General features: G+C 43.5%; 1 protein-coding gene across 2 annotated transcripts in view; it reads left to right on the forward strand.

Annotated features, from left to right (window-relative positions):
* The window catches only part of SH3RF1 (SH3 domain containing ring finger 1), a 158803-nt gene that overhangs the window by 70324 nt on the left and 76305 nt on the right, over nucleotides 1–12174 (forward strand). The gene's annotated exons all lie outside the window — the stretch shown is intronic.

Below are 12174 nucleotides of genomic sequence, written 5' to 3' on the forward strand. Positions count from 1 at the left end.
TACAAGTCATATATTGCGCAAGAAATTGTTTATTTCCACATGTACATACATGGCAACTTATTCTGAGAAGTCACCTGAAAAGTAAGGTACGCTTTGATGGAGCCAATAAAAAAAGAAATGTACTATTTAGAGATGAGCGAACGTACTCGGTAAGGGCGATTTCGCAATCGAGCACCGCGATTTTCGAGTACTTCACTACTCGGGTGAAAAGTACTCGGGTGCGCTGTGGGTGAGCAGGGGGTTGCAGCGGGGAGTGGGGGGGAGAGGGAGAAAGAGAGGGCTCCCCCCTGTTCCCCGCTGCTACCCCCACTCCCCTCTGCAACACCCCGCCCCACAGCGCACCCGAGTACTTTTCACCCGAGTAGTGAAGTACTCGAAAATCGCGGTGCTTGATTGCGAAATCGCCCTTACCGAGTACGTTCACTCATCTCTAGTACTATTCTTACAAATAAGAGTTTGCTACAAATGGTGGAAGAAATTAAAAAGTTACAGATGCAAAGTATCTTATGAGAAAAGTTTAGCCTATAGATATATTTTTTGTAGTAGGTTAGAATATAAAAAAGGAATCTGATACTTGACATTGGGCCAAAGGAACATCTACATATTAATGAATCGTATTGGTTATAGGAACAATACCTATCATCCGTTGAAGCAGAGCTTCCCTTTTAAAGGTGCCATGTCATCCTGTACATACAAAAAGTTGATTGAACGGGTTGTAAAGTTTCTATTCGCAGCACATTCCCTTCCAGGTGACCTGGACCCCAGTTCCTCAAATTTCAGAGAATTTGCTTTTTAATCATGGAATGACGAAAGGAAAATCAAACATTTATTTGCTAAAATAACTTGGAATTTCTTAAAGCCGGTACAAGTCTAATGTGATTATGCTTCTGTTACATACAGTTTAGGTTTAAGATTTTTCCATGTCGCTGGCAGGGAAAAATGGCAGCTGCAACCTGTGGGAAGACTGCTGGGAGTTGTTTTTTCACTACTCTCCTTCTTTCATGTGAAGCCAAGTGAAAGGCTGGAGTGAAATGTAAACTCAGCAAATCTTCAAGGGGCTGTTGTCTGAGGGTGGAAGAGGGGCTACAGCGAAGGCTTCACAAAGTGCAGGAGGCCATGGCTCAGCTTTGTTTTCATCCTCAGGACAGATATCATTACTGCATTCATTTTGTACCAAGATCTGGTTTCTTAATTTTGTCTTTATGATTTTGTATGTTTTTATTTCTTCCTAAATACAGTTTATTGTTAGTAATGTATTGCACAACAATGTTGTTTATGTTTAATTTACAAGATTTCCATAGCTTTTTCAAATTTTAGTCTGTACTTCAAGAGAAAACGTTTTGTATTAATTGCTACTTTTTCATACTACTTACATATTCATTTGTTATAAAAGAGGCCTATGAGGATTTAAAGAAACGGTATAGTGATTTTATTGGTCATTTTTACGGCTTTCCTAATTTTTGTTAGCGTCCCATGCTTGTTACAGGTGTGTTATGTGCAGTAAGCTTCTCCTTACATACACATTTATGAAAATGAACATTCTAATAGCAAATCCGCATTGTTCTCCCAGCAAGAATGTCTTTCTGTTAATAAGAGGATTATATAACTATCTTAATAAGGGACTTACCATCGGATAGTGATTGCAGATTTTTCTTCTGGCCCCATTTCCCTCATGAACAGAGTTTCATGAAGTGTCCAGCTGGTGCCCACATCATCTAATGGCCCTAGGGATGTTCCTATACTGTGCTAGAGCTATTAGCCACAGAAGTCCTGTAATGAGGATGTCACATCCTATTGGATGACCTGCCACTTTCAGCTATATTAACAGTGTCATAAATTAGTGTATATAATATTGGCATCATTTAAAATTTTATTTTAATAATAAAGTTGTCCATTAGTCCTGTCCTCACTATGATTGGAGGTCTCGTCTTGAATGCATTGATTCATATACTTAGTAGCACTCTTAAACATTTGTTGCAAATAGTCAAATTCTACTCATGGAAACCAGGAACCAAAAGGGCTCTATGACTACTGTGTCCTGGCAGATGGCATGGAGAGGCTAGGGCTACATTTCTTGAATGGGCTGTGAAATTGCCCATCATATGGGAAAACCTGGCAATGTGTTAGGTTGTATTGGAAGGGACTGTTCATTGTAAGATTTGTCTTAATCACATGGTAACTAAGTAACTCTCATGTGCTAATAAAACTGAGCGCTGACAGCCTCCAGAGCAGGCCAAGCTATAAGCTGGCAATAGACATCGGATTGTTGGCAGAGGTCTTGTCGTCTGCTGAACTTTTACACTTAAAGCTGGCCAGTCAATCTGTCCAATTAATTGCCATCTGAAAGTTCTTTCGGCTGGCAGTTATCCCATGTCTAGGGTTAGTTAAATGTCTAAAGGTTCAGCGGAGGATGATGCCTCTAGTTTTCAGATAGAACATGCGGAGATGATGTGTCCAGCCTACAGATAGCTGTGGTCTCATTTGTTGCAAGCTTGGATTGCAGTCCAGATTTTAGAGCTTGTGAAAGCCTCTTTCAGAAGAGATCTTCTCTTTGAAGCAGAGGAATATGCATCTCAATGCGTCTATTCAAGGAAAGGGTTTTTTCCCCCTCTTTTACACAGAGAAGTGCAAATTCAAAACAAGAACATAGAAAGAGGTAGAATCGGCTCTCAATAGGCCAACCTGTGAGCAACCAAATGGATTTGCCTTCCCATGTCTGTCTTTATTAGGCATGTACCATTGAGCTGCCACAGAGCTATGCGAAGATTCTGGACCAATTTCAATGTGAAATGAATATGTGACCAGTCAGTAACACATCATTTCAATTAGCCCGTCACTGCTAACATGTCATCTTGAATGACTTGAGTTGGCTTGAAAAAAACAGTTCTATGTGTAGCCTGCATACTGACCACATCATTTTTTACAGAGACTCCTTTAATTGGTGCAGACAATAATTTTCATGGAAATGAGTTATGAGCGGCACAATATATTTACTTGATAAATATCACATTTTTAGGAAATAACTTTAGCAGTCCCTAAGCGCAGTGTTAAAATTGCTGGATTTACAGCAAGTAAAATTACAGTTTTACAGTCTGTGGCAACCCTTGTGAAAGGTGTAATGACTGCTATGCTGATTTGCATCCAGCTTTCTTAGAAACAAGTAACTTTTGAACCTCCCCCCTTTTTTTCTTTTTTAAGATGTTTTTTAAATAGAAGCATTCATCTACAGTATAACCTCAACTAACGTCATTAATCCTTCCGGAAGCAATGGACTTTAATAGAAATCAGTGTTAGTTGAAGACATTACTTCCATAGGAATTAATGTAAATCCAATTAATTGGTTCTAGATGTTCCAAAAACCACACCAACCCCCATTTAATAGAGAATAAGGCCCCTTGCACACGAGCAGAAATTCTGCGGTGGGATTTCCCGCAGAATTTCCGCCCCTAGCCACCTGCATAAGATTGCATTGCAAAACGCAATCCTATGCAGACGGCTGCGATTTGTCCGCATGAAAACACACACAGAAAACAAATTGCGGCATGCTCTGTTTCTGTGCAGGTTTCGCAGAGGCCCGCACAGAAATGTCTCTCCCGGCGCCCCGACTATGCTCTGCGCATGCGCCGGTGAATCAATGACCCGGAGCCGCGGGAGAAGTGAGCGCCACAGTGGTCTCTGCAGGGGCTCGGGTCGGGTCCCGCTACAGGCAGCCTTACTCTGGTCTTTAATACCAAAAACAATAACAATACTGAATGAATATTAAAAAAAATTGTAAAAAATAAATTAACATTTAACAGTTTTTTGGACATTTAGCATACAGTGCTTTGACACAGGACTGCAGGGACATTATTATAGCAGTACGTATTACTGTGTTATCTGTGCTGCTTTGACATAGGACTGCAGTATTTGTTTGCAAAAGTTTCTTTACTGTACTCATCTGTACAGTACTTACATTTTGCAGTACAGTGGGGATTCAGGAGGCAGGCAGCGTTCAGCCGGAACTTTGGGGATTCAGCTGCTGCACTGTGTCAGGAGGCAGGCAGACACAGCAACGTTCAGTCGGCACTGTGCCCTTTGGGGAGGGGGAGGAGGAGGAGTAGGCGCGCGCTGATGCAGGAGAAGCAGGTAGTGACTAGCATCGGCTGCGCTTGGGGGCATGGAGCGGTCGGCCCCCTTATCTGAGGAATGCAAGTTTATTTGAGGGACCGCCGCTGCCCGGACACATCGACTTTAGTTGAAAACGGCTTTACTTAAGAGCAATGCTACTCGAGGGTTTACTGTATTCATATTGCATTTTCTGTGTCTTTTCAGTGTCTGTAGGCCACATTTTTTCAGCTGCTATATAGAACATGGCCTGCTGAACTATTCTCTACAGAGACATCTACCGTAGTAAAGAAAAAGTATAATGTATGTTAGACTTCTTTTTTTTTTTTTTTTTTTTTAACATGGGAGTCTATAGGCAACGTATGTCAATCTATACCTGTACAATGGCATATATTGTAGGTGCATTTTGTAAATTCCTCTTGATGTATAGCTGTGACATATACTGCAAACTTAGTGTGAATTGACTTAGTTTATCTGAAGAATGATCTTGTATTGTCTTTTTTTTCCTCATTGAAGAATGGATGAGTTCATTATACTAATGAGATGTGGGATATAGTTCATTTTTAGTCTAAACAGAAACTTCCCTATTCAGTGATGTATGTAAAGCCTAGGTATCTGTTTTCATAGTCCCTGGTTTCATAGCTCCAGTGATCATTTCTTGGAGAGAAACTGTTGAAAAGTCTGTGGAATTTTTGGAATGAGTATTTTTTATAATTAAAAGGTGAAAACTAAAACCTCATATAAAGTTGAAAATACCTTAGGCTAGTTGTAACATATTGTCCAGATGATACCTGGACAGTATCAAGATTTGGACGGTCTTTGCTGGGGGTTAGCACACATTTTTGATACCTGTGATTGCCAATAGCAAAACTTCTACCAAACATATGTAGATTGTTTTTTTTTTTTTAAATTTGTCTTTATTAAACAGGTTAAAACATACATTCAGTGTTATCGTAGTTTTGCAGGATTTTTCTTTGTTTCTTGTATCAACCTGCATTTTTGTATTTTTATAAAACATAAAATAAAACATTAAATCAAACAAATTATACATATTAAATCAAAACTTTTGACCCACTTTGACCACAAGTTTTTTTTTTTTTTTTTGGTCTACTGACCTGTTTGTTGAGGATCTGCAAAACTTTGTGGAGGCCCCGCACAGTTACGGCACGGTCTGTGTTTCACCCTAGATAGGTATGTCTCCTATTGCCACCTGTTCCTGGAACCAGCAAGTATAGTGGAAGGAGCTTCTCAGTCTATCTTTTACCCTTTGTGGTAATAATTGAATGAAACTCCCCCAGGTTTCAAAGAAGGCTTGTACCTTTTTTTCTTTAAAAAGCGATGTTTCTGCCCAGTCCATTTGAAACAGAAACGCTAGCTTGTCCAGGAACAGTCTAAATGGAGGCCCTGTTGGTTGTATCCATGTCTGTAAAATGGCCTTTAGTCCTGCCGCTGCTATGAAGTGCAGTAATTTCCTGACACCCCTTGAGCAGTGATAGATTTCGGGATCTAAATAGCCAAGTATTGCCCATGTTGGTTCTTGTGGGCAAAAGTTCGTCAGGTGTGTTTTTGTGTAGTCGCCTATTCGTGTCCAAAATTCCTGTATTGAGGGGCATGTCCACAAACTGTGGTATAGGTTTGCGTGTGGTGCTTGACATTTGAAGCAGTTTGAGGTATTGTAAATTCCTATGTGGTATCCTCTGCTTGGGGTTAGGTATGATCTATGAACAATTTGCAATCTCATCTCTAAGAACCTGGCCGATGGTAAATACCTATGTGCCGAGGTTAGGGATTTCATTATCAGCGTCGGTGTGAAATCGGGGTTGTCCGTGGCCCATTTGCCCACCCCCGGATCAATATCCTCCTGCTCTCTCATATTTCTTATTGCCCTGTATAGCTTTGAGATCATGCCCCGCGGACCCGTTTTCCTGGTCATCCAAGTGTCGCCTGTTTGTACCCAATCAGGTTCTTGTAGTCGTGGTATGAGTTCTGTGATGTAATGTCTGACTTGCAGGTACGAGAATAGTGGAATTCGGAGTTCGGGGTATTTTTGTTTCATTTCGTCGTGTGTTAAAACTCGTCGTTCTCTTATGTGTAATAGTTTATCTATAGTATGTATTCCTTGGGCCCCCCATTCCCTAAATATATTGTGGGGATTACCGTCCTGGAAATTGGGGTTGTTCATTAGTGACAAATACAGTGATGTTTGTGGCGATGTTTGGTTATCTTTGCGCAGTTTATTCCATGTTTTCCAGGCCGTCAGTATCAAGGGATTCTTTTTAGTTTTTTCTGGGAGTTCTGCATATGTGTGATGGAGGATATTCTGGAGTCGTATTGTGCCGACCATCTCTTGTTCAAGTGGTCTGTTTGTGAAGTATGACTTATCGTGAATCCAGTCGTGGATGATTCGCGCCTGGGCTGCTAAATTATAGTCTCTGAGATTAGGTAAGTTAGTTCCTCCGTTCTCTCTATGTTTCTGTAGCGCTTTGAGCGCAATACGCGGTCTTCTTCCCCCCCATATAAAGTTCCTATATAGGTAGTTTATTCTTTTTATATCTTTTAGTTTTAAAAATATGGGTAGCGAGTGTAGGATATATAATAAGCGGGGAAATTCTATCATTTTTATTAGGCTTATCCTTCCCAAGAAAGAGATCGTGAAGTTTTTCCATGTGTTTAGGGTAGTTTCTAGTTTTTTGATGTGGGGTTCTATATTTGTGCTATATAGTTTGAGTGGGCTTCTTGTGATTTGTACCCCCAAGTATTGTATAGCATGTTTTTCCCACTTGAATGGATATTGTGTTGACCACGGGGGTTTGGCCGGTCCTCTGAGAAGCAAGGCCTCTGTTTTGTCTAGATTTAAAGTGTAGCCCGAGAGTTTACCGATTTTCTTGATTTCTTGTAATATGGGGGTTAGTGTTTCCCTGGGGTTATTTATCACCAATAGGAGGTCGTCTGCAAATGCTTCAACTTTTATCTTAGTACCACCGCAGGTCGCCCCTGTAAAGAGTGTCGTTTGTGTCAGGTATCTAAGTAGGGGGTCTATTGATAGATTAAATAACAGTGGTGAGAGAGGGCACCCTTGTCTGGCTCCTCTAAATAGATCTATGTTGGGGGTGTTAAGGCCGTTGACTGTGAGGGTGGTAGTGGCGTTCATTTGCGTCGTGTCTATGTAATTCGCAAAGATCTGTCCAAAACCTCTTTTTTCCAATATTATGTTTAAGAATGGCCAGGCCATCTTATCGAAGGCTTTTTCTGCGTCCAGACTCAGTAGCATTGTAGTTTGGCCCTCGGGGTTTTGTGCTGCCACCGTCGCCGCTATGGCGGCTCTGATGTTCTTTAGAGCACTCCTCCCCTGTGTAAAGCCTTTCTGTGCTGGGTCTAGTATGGATGGGAGGATTAACTGGAGTCTGTTGGCTAGTATCTTGGACAGAAACTTGTAATCACAGTTTAGCAGTGCTATTGGTCTGTAGGATCTTGGGTCTGTCAGGTCCTTGTTTGGTTTGGGAAGCAGTATCGTTCTCGATGTTCCAAAGTCTTCTGTCTGTGTGTTGTGTGTGTATATTGTGTTGTAGAGCTGAGTCAGGACTGGCACAATGTCTGCTATTAGTATTTTATAATATTCTGCGGAAAATCCGTCGGGGCCCGGTGTTTTCCCCCCTTGTGCTGTTGTAATCGCCTCTCGTACCTCCTCCTCGTGTATGTCGGCGTCTAGTAGGGATTTTTGCTCTTCTGTTAGTTTTGGTAGATTCACGGATTCTAAGAAGTTATTTATGTCTTGTACGTTTGTTGGTTCTGCCCTATATAGATTTTCGAAGTATTCGTGCAGTATTTGAGCCACCTCTTCTTGTTTTGTTGTAAGACTATCCCCATTAGTATGTCTTAAGGTCAATATTGGCTTGTGTGGCTGTCTTTGTTTGGACAAATTGGCTAGCAAGCGTCCCGTCTTATTACCCCACCTGTAAAATTTGTTTTTTGTTAATTGGTTTTGCCAATGTGCGTGGGTGTGTACAAACGTATTTAGTAGGTGTTTCGCTGTAAGAAGGGTTTGGTATGAGTTGTCATTGTGGGAGTTCGTATGTTCCTTTTGTGCTTCTAGGAGGGAATGATGTAGTGCCTCAAACTCTGTTTGGAATTTTTTCCTCCTATGGGACAAGTAGCTTATGATGTGGCCCCTCATCACTGCTTTTGAAGCCTGCCAGAATAGGTTTGTGTTGTCTATATGCGCATTATTGTCGTCTGCGTAGTTGTTCCAGTGGATTTTCAGGTATGCTCTAAAGTCCTCTGATTCCCATAGGAATGAGGGGAAGCGCCATATTTTGGTTAGCCTTTGCGGGGTTCTCAGTTGTAGTCTCATTACTATCGGTGCGTGGTCGCTAAGGGATATTGGGTGAATTTCCGATTGGTAGTGGTATTCAAAAATGCTGTTTGATATTAAGAAGAAGTCTATGCGTGAGAATGAGTGGTAGGCGTTGGAGCAGCATGTGTATTCTTTGCTAGTGGGGTTCAAGAGTCGCCATGGGTCACATACACTGAGTTGTTCTTTAAGTGTTAGTAGTGCATGTGTGGTTGAGGTTGCTTGGGTAGATGGTCCCGTTCTGTCTAGTGTTTCGTCTTGTATGCTGTTAAAATCGCCCCCCAGGATTATTCTGTCGCTTAGATATGGTTGTAGTTTTTCTATTAGTGTGACATAAAATGCTGGTTGGTCAGTGTTGGGGGCATAGACGTTCACCAAGGCATACGTTTGTTCATCCATTTTCATTCTCACTATTAGGTACCTTCCCTCTGGGTCCGCTATGCTTTGCAGTATTGTGTGTGGCATATTTTTTCTGGTCAGGATGGCTACCCCTCGTGATGCTGATGTGTGTGAGGCTGTGTAACATGCGTCTATCCATGGTGCTCTCAGTTCTCCCTTCCCCTCTTTCTTCCAGTGTGTTTCCTGCAAGAATATTATGTCTGGCTTGTATCGCTTTAGATGTGTCAGTACTTTTTTCCGTTTAATGGGTGTGTTAAGTCCGTCTACGTTCCAAGATAGTGTTTGTATTGTGGTGGGTGTTTGGTATTCTGTTGTTTCTAAGTCTCTAGGCATGTTGGTAGGTGTAGTTTGGTCATAGTTACCGTAGTTTTTGCCTCTTTTTTTTTGTCGCATCCCTCGGTCCCAGCGAGCCGCGGATGCAACTGGATGTTGATCGTGCCGTGCCTGCGGGGCCTCCTGATCCTCCTAGTGGTCCGTTTTTTAAAGGTCAGATGGGTCGGAAAAAAAGAAAAAAAAATGAAAAATGTGAGAAACATAGTAATAATAAACATGTAAACTTTAAACATCTATTTCGCCTTTTCTTTTTTGCGTGGCGTGCGCCACATCCACTGTATTTGGAACAGGATTGTAATAAAGAGCAACAGTACAGTTCCTTTTTTTTTTTCATTCTTTTTCAGCCTTGTTCTCCGTTCTCCTCCATCTGTAGGTGTCTTCTTGCTTCCTCCGGGGTATTGAATATTAAGGATTTGTTACCGTCTTGTATCCGGAGTTTTGCTGGGTACAGCAATTGGAAGCGTGTGTTTCGTTCGTGCAAGTTTTGGCAGATTGGGGTGAACAGTTTGCGCTTCTGTGACACCGCCACCGAGAAGTCTTGGAACAGCAGGATCTTTGCCCCTTGTATTATCAGTTCTCCTTGTCGTCTGTAGGCTCGTAGAATTGCTTCTTTTGTTGTCCAGTGCATATATTTTGCTATCACTGGGCGAGGTCTGCTTCTGTTGTTACGCCCATCCCCTGGTGGGCCGATTCTGTGGGCTCTTTCTATTGTTAGGGGGTCATTGGATATATCGATCTGTAGCGCTTGCGGTAGATCCGTGGTTAAGTAGGCTATAAGCTGGCTGTTAGATACTGTCTCCGGTATTCCCACGAAGCGGAGGTTATTGCGACGGTGTCTATTCTCCAGATCGTCGACTTTTTCCCGGAGCATTTCAGTTTCTGTCTGGCTTCTTTGTAGCGCGGTTTCTAGCGTTGCGATGGTCTGTTCTATGCTCTGGTTTTTTGTTTCTAGTTCTGTCAGCCTTTGGGTGTTATCTGTTATTTGTGACATTGCTGAGTTTATGGATTTGTGCAGCGCCTCAAGTCTGTTATCAAATAAGGGGAGAAGCATTTTTGAGACCTCTTGTGCCACTAGTGTCGCCTGCGTCATTTCTGCACTGTTCGTTGGTTGTTCGTTAGTTTGTATAGAAGAAGTGTCCATTGCTTCGTAGTCAGAGCTTGGTGAGACCGCAGCGCGTGGTGGAGTATTTTTTGAAGGGGATGCAGATTGATGCGCAGTCTTACTCTCCTTTTCCTTGATGTTTTTGACGGGTCTACTTTTTTGTTTTCCACCTGTGGTTGTTTTGTCTATGTCTGACTGGCGGGTTGCTCGTGTTGGGGTGCCTGCACTTCTTTCGTTTAGATATTTGTCCATTTTTCTTTAATGACTTCTCGGTGTCGAGTGTTTTGTGCGAGTTTGTTGTATTAGAAGTTGTTTCCTGTTTCGGGTTGCTGGTGGTTTATTTTTTGTTGTGGATGTGGCTTTTTGTCCTAGATCTATTTGTTCATGTCTTTTTTGTTTAGTGTCTTTATGTCAGGTCCCGGCTTTTCCTTTGCTATTTCTGTCTTGTTTTTCTTCTTTCCCACTTTCCCAATGTTTTTTGTCTTGTTTGGATATTGTTTGTGCTTAGGTGGGCTTCGGGTAGGTTTCGGGGGGAGGGCTATGTTTTCCTGTAGTTTTTTGTTTGTGTTCCCGGTTTTGAGACCCTTTCTTTTATGTCTGTTATGATGCTTGGGGTTTTCCCCTACTGTGGCTTCTATTCGGCTCCTCCCCCTGACTCTTATAATGGGCGGGGTTTGTCTCTGACGTCACGGCCTCAAATCTAGGCCGCGGCTTCAAGCGCCGCTAGGCCGCAACGTTCCGGCTGCTCCCCTGTAGGATCGCCGCTGCAGGGATGTCCCCTGGGCCGTTCGGAAGCCTCCCAGGGCTTCACTTCCCGTCTGGCGCTGGGTGGGGGCCTTGTCTGTTGGGGTGTGGGGTCGCAGCCTCTATCGCCGTCCGGCCTCTACCGCTGTCTGGCCCCGGCTCTCTGGCGGCCCCCCGATGTGTCACCTTACCCTCGGTGGGGCTCCCGTGCCTCTCAGCTGCTCCCCGAGGCTCTCACCCTCCTTGCGGCCCGGTCGGCGGTGGTCGCGGCTCACGCGGCCGGAAATCTAGGCCGCGGTCTCAGGTGCGGCCTATGTCGCGGCGCCACGAGTGCTCCCGGTGCGCCTCTGGCAGAGGTCGGCGGGTCCGCTCGCCCTTCCGGATACCCTCCAGGCAGGTAAGGTCCCGGTGGCTGTTGGGGTCGGGGTCGCGTTGTTCTTCCCGGTCGCGTCCCGCTCCTTCTCTCCTTTCCCCGCGGGTCGGATCGGGTGGTTCGCCGGGGGCTTTCCGAGTACCCCTCGGATGTGGGGGTCTTCCGCCAAGCAAGCAGGGGAGATGTCCGTCCCCCGCAGCTGCTTTTTTTGTGGGTCACCAGAGGGTCCCGGTGTCTCTGGGAGTCGTATCGCAGGAGCTCTGAGAGACACGTCCTGCTCCCTCTGTGTCCTGGGCGGAAGTCTATGTAGATTGTTTTAAAGAAATGAACAATCGGTTTTGCAAGTGATAAACACTTGACATTTGTGTAAGCTAAATCGAAGGTAGGCTGGAAAAATCCTATGGGGGTCAGTAGACCACACCAGGAGCCTATGACCTTCCAGTGGACTGGAATTAGAGGTTTCTAGTGCATTGGTAGACCTTTTCCCCAAAACATGAAACATATTGGTTGATTTTAAGCCATATTGGCTCACTGGTTTAGCTTCAATTTGGAGGTAATGTTGATCAATAGTTTGCTGCTGAGATTTACGGTAACTACCGGTATATGTTGGTACATTTTATTAGAAAAGTATCCCCAAACTGTATTATGCACATTGTGCGGCTCAAGGTCCCAGAACTTGTATACCATGTTAGAGAGGCATCAGCCCTCGCCTGTAGGATTTCCTCAACATGTTGTGTTGTCAGATTTGGTATTAACATACTAGTGTAA

Source organism: Eleutherodactylus coqui, chromosome 7 (assembly GCF_035609145.1).
Source record: "Eleutherodactylus coqui strain aEleCoq1 chromosome 7, aEleCoq1.hap1, whole genome shotgun sequence".
Lineage (NCBI taxonomy): Eukaryota > Metazoa > Chordata > Amphibia > Anura > Eleutherodactylidae > Eleutherodactylus > Eleutherodactylus coqui.